Source organism: Heterodontus francisci, chromosome 2, assembly GCF_036365525.1.
Source record: "Heterodontus francisci isolate sHetFra1 chromosome 2, sHetFra1.hap1, whole genome shotgun sequence".
Taxonomy (NCBI): Eukaryota; Metazoa; Chordata; class Chondrichthyes; order Heterodontiformes; family Heterodontidae; genus Heterodontus; species Heterodontus francisci.
This window is the reverse complement of record NC_090372.1, coordinates 209,206,357-209,215,736: the sequence shown is the minus strand read 5'-3', so window position 1 is coordinate 209,215,736 and position 9,380 is coordinate 209,206,357. Positions and strand designations below refer to the sequence as shown.

The 9,380-nt window shown below is 45.5% G+C and overlaps 1 protein-coding gene across 1 annotated transcript in view; it reads left to right on the top strand.

The window, feature by feature from the left end:
- Positions 1-4,676: 4,676 nt before the first annotated feature.
- LOC137350646 (zinc finger and BTB domain-containing protein 47-like) overlaps positions 4,677-9,380 on the top strand; it is a 298,101-nt gene continuing 293,397 nt past the window's right edge. The window contains exon 1 of the mRNA XM_068015458.1: positions 4,677-4,900. The gene's annotated coding sequence lies outside the window, so the exon portion shown is untranslated. The remainder of the gene's footprint in view (positions 4,901-9,380) is intronic.

The window sequence follows — 9,380 nt, the reverse complement described above, 5'->3', positions numbered from 1 at the left end:
AGGCACAAGTCAGGAGTGTGATGGAATACTCCCCACTTGCCTGGATGGGTGCAGCTCCAACAACACTCAAGAAGCTCGACACCATCCAGGACAATAATATAAAAGCAAAATACTGCGGATGCTGGAAATCTGAAATAAAAACAAGAAATGCTGGAACCACTCAGCAGGTCTGGCAGCATCTGTGAAAAGAGAAGCAGAGTTAACGTTTCGGGTCAGTGACCCTTCTTCGGAACGCCATCCAGGACAAAACAGCCCGCTTGATTGGCACCCCATCTACAAAGATTCACTCCCTCCACCAACGACTCACAGTGGCAGCAGTGTGTACCATCTACAAGATGCACTGCAACAACACACCGAGGCTCCTTAGATAGCACCTTCCAAACCTGTGACCTCTACCAACTAGAAGGAAAAGGGCAGCAGATGTATGGGAACACCAGCACCAGCAACTTCGCCTCCAAGCCACAGGCCATCCTGACTTGGAACTATATCACCATTCCTTCACTATCGCTGGGTCAAAATCACAGAACACCTTTCCTAACAGCACTGTGGGAGTAGCTACACCCCACAAGGACTGCAGCGCTACAAGAAGGCAGCTCACCACCAAGTTCTCAAGAGCAATTAGGAATGGGCAACAGATACTGGCCTGGCCAGCGAGGCCCACATCCCATGGCTGAATAAAAAAAAACAGACACTGACTGGTCACTGGTACAGTAACACAGACACTGACTGGGTACTGGGTACAGTAACACAAGCACTGAATGGTTACGGGGTTCAGTAACACAGGCACTAACTGGGTTTTCAGTAAAATAACACTGGCACTGACTGGGTACTGGGCACAGTAACACAAGCACTGAATGGTTACGGGGTTCAGTAACACAGGCACTAACTGGGTTTTCAGTAAAATAACACTGGCACTGACTGGGTACTGGGTACAGTCACAATGACACTGACTGAGTGCTGGGTACAGTAAAACAGACACTGACTGAACACTGGGTACAGTAACACAGACACTGACTGGGTACAAGGTGCAGTAACACAGGCACTGAATGGGTACTATGTACAGTCACAACAACACTGACTGGGTACTGGGTACAGTAACACAGACACTGACTGGATACTGGGTACAGTCACACAGATACTGACAGGGTACAGTAACACAGGCACTGACTGGGTACTGGGCACAGTAACACAGATACTGACTGGGTACTGGGTAAAATAACACAGGCACTGACTGGGTACTGGGTGCAGTAACACAGGCACTGACTTGGTACTGGGTAAAATAACACAGGCACTGACTGGGTACAGTAACTCAGGCACTGACTGGGTTCTGGGTAAAATAACACTGGCACTGACTGGGTACAGGGTGCAGTAACACAGACACTGAATGGTTACTGGGTGCAGTAACACAGATACTGACTGGGTACTATGTACAGTCACAATGACACTGACTGAGTACTGGGTACAATAACACAGTCACTGACTGAGTACTGGGTACAGTACAAAGAACAAAGAACAGTACAGCACAGGAACAGGCCATTCAGCCCTCCAAGCCTGCGCCGATCTTGATGCCTGCCTAAACTAAAACCTTCTGCACTTCCGGGGCCCATATCCCTCTATTCCCTTCCTATTCATGTATTTGTCAAGATGTCTCTTAAACGTCGCTATCGTATCTGCTTCCACCACCTCCCCTGGCAGAAAGTTCCAGGCACTCACCACCCTCTGTGTAAAAAACTTGCCTCGCACATCCCCTCTAAACTTTGCCCCTCGCACCTTAAACCTATGTCCCCTAGTAACTGACTCTTCCACCCTGGCAAAAAGCTTCTGACTATCCACTCTGTCCATGCCGCTCATAACTTTGTAAACCTCTATCATGTCACCCCACCACCTCCGTCGTTCCAGTGAAAACAATCCGAGTTTTTCCAACCTCTCCTCATAGCTAATGCCCTCCAGACCAGGCAACATCCTGGTAAACCTCCTCTGTACCCTCTCCAAAGCCTCCACGTCCTTCTGGTAGTGTGGCGACCAGAATTGTACGCAATATTCTAAGTGTGGCCTAACTAAGGTTCTGTACAGCTGCAACATGACTTGCCAATTTTTATACTCTATGCCCCGACACTGAATTGGTGCTGGGTACAGTAACACAGACACTGACTGGGTACTGGGTACACTAACAGAGACTGATTGAGTACTGGGTACAGTAACAAAGACACTGACTGGGTACTGTAACACAGACATTGACTGGGTACTGGGTACAGTAACACAGACACTGACTGGGTACTGGGTACACTAACAGACACTGATTGAGTACTGGGTACAGTAACACAGACACTGATTTGTTACTGGGTACAGTAACACAGACACTGATTGAGTACTGGGTACAGTAACACAGACACTGATTTGTTACTGGGTACAGTAACAAAGACACTGACTGGGTACTGGACATATTAACATTGTCTGGGTACAGTCACACAGTCACTGACTGGGTACTGGGTACTGTAACACAGACAATGACTGGGTACTGGGTACAGTAACACAGACACTGATTTGTTACTGGGTACAGTAACACAGACACTGACTGGGTACTGGGTACAGTAACACAGACACTGACTGGGTACTGGGTACAGTAACACAGACAATGACTGGGTACTGGGTACAGTAACACAGACACTGATTTGTTACTGGGTACAGTAACACAGACACGTACTGGGTACAGTAACACAGACAATGACTGGGTACTGGGTAGCATAACACAGACACTGATTTGTTACTGGGTACAGTAACATAGACACTGACTGGGTACTGGGTACAGTAACACAGACACTGACTGGGTACTGGGTACAGTAACACAGACAATGACTGGGTACTGGATACAGTAACACAGACAATGACTGGGTACTGGGTACAGTAACACAGACAATGACTGGGTACTGGGTACAGTAACACAGACACTGATTTGTTACTGGGTACAGTAACACAGACACGTACTGGGTACAGTAACACAGACAATGACTGGGTACTGGGTAGCATAACACAGACACTGATTTGTTACTGGGTACAGTAACATAGACACTGACTGGGTACTGGGTACAGTAACACAGACACTGACTGGGTACTGGATACAGTAACACAGACAATGACTGGGTACTGGGTACAGTAACACAGACACTGATTTGTTACTGGGTACAGTAACACAGACACTGATTTGTTACTGGGTACAGTAAGACAGACACTGACTGGGTACTGGATACAGTAACACAGACACTGATTTGTTACTGGATACAGTAACACAGACACTGATTTGTTACTGGGTACAGTAACACAGACACTGATTTGTTACTGGGTACAGTAACACAGACACTGATTTGTTACTGGATACAGTAACACAGACACTGATTTGTTACTGGGTACAGTAACACAGACACGTACTGGGTACAGTAACACAGACAATGACTGGGTACTGGGTAGCATAACACAGACACTGATTTGTTACTGGGTACAGTAACACAGACACGTACTGGGTACAGTAACACAGACACTGACTGGGTACTGGATACATTAACACTGACTGGGTACAGTCACTGACTGGGTTCTGGTTATTGGATGCAATCACACAGACGCTGGCTGGGGATTGAGTACAGCCACACCGACTGGCTTCTTGGTGCAGACACACAGACACTAACTGGGTACTGGGTACAGTAACACTGACTGGGTCCAGTCACACTGGCACTGACTGGGTTCTGGTTACTAGATACAATCACACCGACCTGGCTGGGTATTGGGTACAGTCACACTGACTGTCTACTGGGTACAGTTGCACAGACACTGACTGGGTCATGGATATAGTAACCAGTGGTATTTTGGGGAACTGAATTATTTGGTCCATGGATTGATTTTGGTAGAGAACATTGTATTGGGTAAGAGGAGCGCTGATTTACACCGAGGCAGAGTGATAGAAGGCTGTGTGAAGATAACTGGGCAAAGGGATTAATCTAGGATAATTCCAACCAACAGCCATCACAGAGACGGTCACATCAGTCATGATCTAATTGAATGGCGGTATAAACTGCAGAAGTAAATGGCCTCTTCCTCTGTTTAGATTCAGGCATTTCTAATGGACAATCCTGAAGCAGCTGCAGCCTCACATCAGTCATTTTATCAAGGTTTTTTCCCCTATTTAATCACCTCCTCTAGTCCCCCGTTGTGGTTCCCTGGGTTTGATTATTTCTCCTTGTTAATTTCCTTCCTCCTGACTTTCAAAAGTATATAATTTTTTTGGTCTTGTTTAAACTTTTTCAACTTTTCCCTTCGCCTCCCTGCTGCCACATCAGTTTAAACTCGCCTCCCCTAAACCCCATCTCCAATTCACCCCCAACATAATCCCGCAAAAAAAAACCCGTGGATTTGGTCAGCACCCTTATCCTGGCTCAGATCAGCTGAACATTTACAGTTGTACACTAATAAATCGAGTTGTTGGGACGTTTTTTGGCGTCTTTTTCATCTTATTATCTATAACCCGTTCAGTGAATCAACAGTGGGTATCGGCCGATTATAAAACATGTATGAAACAGATTAAAAAGCGGCGATTAGGAGGGACGCTACCGCTTTAAGAGGGTCGCTCCGCCCTCCAGCGAAGTGACATTCAGCCTGTAATTAACAACACGGAAGTGCTCCAGACTTTTCCAAGTGCAAAGTTTGTACTTGGGGTGGTGGTTTTTTTTGGGGGGGTAAATAAGGGGAGAAAACGCAAAATAAAAGTTTGTTGTTTTAAAGTTACTTTGCTGTTGTTCAAGGGTGGCTCTTGTGATTAACTCTTTACTCTGGTGGGTGTATTTGCAGACTGAGCGACCGCCTGGGAATCCTGGACAACTCGCTTTAACTCCACTCCCTACAACCATATTTGGTAAGTTTTAGAAAGTGTTTCTTCCCTCCCCACACACACAAGCTCCCAATTCTCCTGTTCTTTGCGAAAGTTCAAGTTTAAGGCATCGAGTCCACTTGTCTGCGCAAACATTCATGCTTTTCTTTCCAACAATTTTAAAATTAGTTGCAAACTTTATTCAAAGAAATTGTTTGCGCCCTCTCATTCGAAAAGTCTCATTTAATTGCAGGTCTTGCAATTATATCCAGTGGAGGGAGTAACAAAGTAACACTTTTTAACTTCAAAAAGTACCATTTATTTATTTATGAATGCCCAAGTATTGTGATAATTGTAAGAATTTATTAATGTTTTCAGATCGGCTGTCTGTTCACAAACAGTCTTCCTCTTTTCCTCCCCCTCTACCAGTCGGGTGAAATATATGGAAATAGTATAACCGACTTCAGACTGTTCCTGCTGATAGTAATTGAGTCGATTATATTGTACATATTTCCTCCTCTTGCCTCCCTCCGAACTGAGATACTTTAAAGGTATTGTGAGTGTGTTTCAGCAGACTGCTATTCTACCTGGGCTGCTCTGTGTGCTGCAGTCAGTATCACCCTCCTATTTCCAATAAGCTCCCGTTAGTCACATCACAAGTTTCATATTTAAATTACATTTCTTGATTGTATGTATCTATAGAGTCATAGAATGGTTACAGCACAGAAGGAGGCCATTTGGCCAGTCGTGTTTGTGCTGGCTCTCTCTGTAAGAGCAGCTCCCCTAGTTCCATTCGGCAGGAGCTGGGGACTAGATTGGGAGCAGCTGTTTGAAGGTAAATCCACTTTTGATATGTGGGAGGCTTTTAAAGAGAGGTTGATTAGCGTGCAGGAGAGACATGCTCCTGTGAAAATGAGGGATAGAAATGGCAAGATTAGGGAACCATGGATGACAGGTGAAATTGTGAGACTAGCTAAGAGGAAAAAGGAAGCACACATAAGGTCTAGGCGGCTGAAGAAAGACGAAGCTTTGAAAGAATATCGGGAATGTAGGCGCAATCTGAAACGAGGAATTAAGAGGGCTAAAAGGGGTCATGAAATATCTTTGGCAAACAGGGTTAAGGAAAATCCCAAAGCCTTTTATTCATATATAAGGAGCAAGAGGGTAACTCGAGAAAGGATTGGCCCACTCGAGGACAAAGGAGGAAAGTTATGCGTGGAGTCAGAGAAAATGGGTGAGATTCCAAACGAGTACTTTGCATCAGTATTCACCGAGGAGAGGGACATGACGGATGTTGACGTTAGGGACAGATGTTTGATTACTCTAGGTCAAGTCGGCATAAGGAGGGAGGAAGTGTTGGGTATTCTAAAAGGCATTAAGGTGGACAAGTCCCCAGGTCCGGATGGGATCTATCCCAGGTTACTGTGGGAAGCGAGAGAGGAAATAGTTGGGGCCTTAACAGATATCTTTGCAACATCCTTAAACACGGGTGAGGTCCCGGAGGACTGGAGGATTGCTAAAGTTGTCCCGTTGCTTAAGAAGGGTAGCAGGGAAAATCCAGGTAATTATAGACCGGTGAGCCTGACATCAGTGGTAGGGAAGCTGCTGGAGAAGATACTGAGGGATAGGATCTATTCCCATCTGGAAGAAAATGGGCTTATCAGTGATAGGCAACATGGTTTTGTGCAGGGAAGGTCATGTCTTACCAACTTAATAGAATTCTTTGAGGAAGTGACAAAGTTGATTGAGGGAAGGGCTGTAGATGTCATATACATGGACTTCAGTAAGGCGTTTGATAAGGTTCCCCATGGTAGGCTGATGGAGAAAGTGAAGGCGCATGGGGTCCAAGGTGTACTAGCTAGATGGATAAAGAACTGGCTGGGCAACAGGAGACAGAGAGTAGCAGTGGAAGGGAGTTTCTCAAAATGGAGACGTGTGACCAGTGGTGTTCCACAGGGATCCGTGCTGGGACCACTGTTGTTTGTGATATACATAAATGATTTGGAGGAAAGTATAGGTGGTCTGATTAGCAAGTTTGCAGACGACACTAAGATTGGTGGAGTAGCAGATAGTGAAGGGGACTGTCAGAGAATACAGCAGAATATAGATAGACTGGAGAGTTGGGCAGAGAAATGGCAGATGGTGTTCAATCAGGGCAAATGCGAGGTGATGCATTTTGGAAGATCCAATTCAAGAGTGAACTATACAGTAAATGGAAAAGTCCTGGGGAAAATTGATGTACAGAGAGATTTGGGTGTTCAGGTCCATTGTTCCCTGAAGGTGGCAACGCAGGTCAATAGAGTGGTCAAGAAGGCATACGGCATGCTTTCCTTCATCGGACGGGGTATTGAGTACAAGAGTTGGCAGGTCATGTTACAGTTGTATAGGACTTTGGTTCGGCCACATTTGGAATACTGCGTGCAGTTCTGGTCGCCACATTACCAAAAGGATGTAGATGATTTGGAGAGGGTGCAGAGGAGGTTCACCAGGATGTTGCCTGGTATGGAGGGCGCTAGCTATGAAGAGAGGTTGAGTAGATTAGGATTATTTTCATTAGAAAGACGGAGGTTGAGGGGGGACCTGATTGAGGTGTACAAAATCATGAGAGGTATAGACGGTGTGGATAGCAAGAAGCTTTTTCCCAGAGTGGGGGATTCAATTACAAGGGGACACGAGTTCAAAGTGAAAGGGGAAAAGTTTAGGGGGGATATGCGTGGAAAGTTCTTTCCGCAGAGGGTGGTGGGTGCATGGAATGCATTGCCAGCGGAGGTGGCAGACGCGGGCACGATAGCGTCTTTTAAGATGTATCTAGACAGATACATGAATGGGCAGGAAGTAAAGAGATACAGACCCTTAGAAAATAGGCGACAGGTTTAGATAGAGGATTTGGATCGGCGTCGGCTTGGAGGGCTGAAGGGCCTGTTCCTGTGCTGTAATTTTCTTTGTTCTTTGTTCCCCTGCCTTTTCCCCGTAGCCCTGAAATGTTTTTCTATTTCAATAACTATTCAATTTCTTTGTGAAAGTCCTGATTGAATCTGCCTCCACCACACTCCCAGGCAGTGCATTCCAGATCCCAACCGTAGAGTCATAGAGAGATACAGTACTGAAACAGGCCCTTCGGCCCGCCGAGTCTGTGCCAACCAACAACCACCCATTTATACTAATCCTACATTAATTGCATATTCCCTACCACATCCCCACCATTCTCCTACCACCTACCTACACTCGGGGAAATTTACAATGGCCAATTTACCTATCAACCTGCAAGTCTTTTTGGCTGTGGGAGGAAACTGGAGCACCCGGTGGAAACCCACGTGGTCACGGGGAGAATTTGCAAATTCCACACAGGCAGTACCCAGAACCGAACCTGGGTCGCTGGAGCTGTGAGGCTGCGGTGCTAACCACTGCGCTGCCAAACCACTCACTGAATAAAAAAAGTTTTTCCTCATTTCCCCTTTGGTTCCTTTTGCCAATTGCCTTAAATCGGTATCCTCTGGTTCTTGATCCTTCCACCAATGGGAACAGTTTCTCCCTATTCACTCTGTCCAGATCCCTCATGATTTTGAACACCTCTATCAATCTCTTAATCTTCTCTTCTCCTGAGGAGAACAGCCTCAGCTTCACCAGCCTATCCACGTAACTGAAGTTCTTTGTCCCTGGAACCATTCTCGTGAATTTTTCTGCACCCTCTCTAATGCCTTCATATCATTCCTGAAGTGCAGTGCCCAGAACTGGACACAATACTCCAGTTGAGGCCGAACTCGAGTTTTGTAAAGGCTCATCATAACTTCTAAAATAAAAGCAAAATATTGCAGATGCTGGAAATCTGAAATAAAAACAGAAAATGTTGGAAATGCACAGATCTGGTAGCATCTGTGGAGAGAGAAACAATTAACGTTTCAGGTCTGTGACCTTTCATCAGAACTCCTTGTGCTGCCAGACCTGCTGAGTATTTTCATAAAGCCCAGGATCCCATATACCTTTTTAACCATTTTCTCAACCTGCCCTGCCTCTTTCAACTATTTGTGCACATATACCCCCAGGTCCCTCTGCTCCTGCACCCCCTTTAGAATTGTATCCTTTATTTTATATTACCTCTTCTCATTCTTTCTACCAAAATGTATCACTTCATGCTTTTCTGTATTAAATTTCATCTGTCACATGTCTGCCCATTCCAATAGCCTATGTCCTCACAATTCACAACCGTTTCAAAATTTGCAGATGACAGAAAACTTGGAAGTGTGCCCTGAACACCCAAATCTAGGTCACTAATTTTTCTCAAGAAAAGGGGTTGGTCCCAGTACCAACCCCTGGGGAACCCCACTGTATACCTTCCTCCAGTCCCAAAAAAGTCATTCACCACTGCTCCCTGTTTCCTGTCACTCAGCTAACTTTATATCCATGCTGCCACTGTCCATTTTATTCCATTGGCATTAACTTTGCTGCCAAGTCTGTTATGTGGCACTTTATGAAACGTCTTTTGGAAGTCCATGTACACCACATCAACTGCATTACCCTCATCAGG